The sequence below is a fragment of the Sphaeramia orbicularis genome, chromosome 19 (assembly GCF_902148855.1).
Source record: "Sphaeramia orbicularis chromosome 19, fSphaOr1.1, whole genome shotgun sequence".
NCBI classification, from domain to species: domain Eukaryota; kingdom Metazoa; phylum Chordata; class Actinopteri; order Kurtiformes; family Apogonidae; genus Sphaeramia; species Sphaeramia orbicularis.
In genome coordinates this window covers 45,911,516-45,912,026 of record NC_043975.1, presented here as the reverse complement: position 1 = coordinate 45,912,026, position 511 = coordinate 45,911,516, and positions in this window count along the sequence as shown.

The following is a 511-nucleotide window of genomic DNA, read 5'->3' as shown; positions in this document are numbered from 1 at the left end:
AAGGAGCAGGATGAAGAAAACTGACAATACCTGCCCCTTTCTTCAAACATTGCTTCCATCAGATAGGTTGCCGTTACAGCTGTTACAGTAAACAGTTTATATGAAAGTCAATGCAAAATAAAACAAATCCAAAATCCATCAGTTAAATTATTTCATTAATGCTTTTATAAAGCTTCTTATTTTTTCTTATGCAACCTCTTAAACTGAAAAAATATTTGTGCAGCTCTTCTCTTCCACTGCCAAAGAATTCCACATCCTGACACCCACAACACATTGATTCACATTAGTCCCTTTTCTGTTAAAATTAAACCCTTCTAGTTCTCATCCTGTGATACTAAACACATCTCTGCAAATCAGCAATGTCCTTAATTCAGCTAACTCTGTAAACTGAAACAATCCTGATTTTTTAATAAACAAACTCATTTGTATGTTCCCTGAGATTAACATTATACATGTAGTCAACATTATTCAAGAGAGCTTTTGTGTTTCTTTTAAAACTTCTTAAACATCA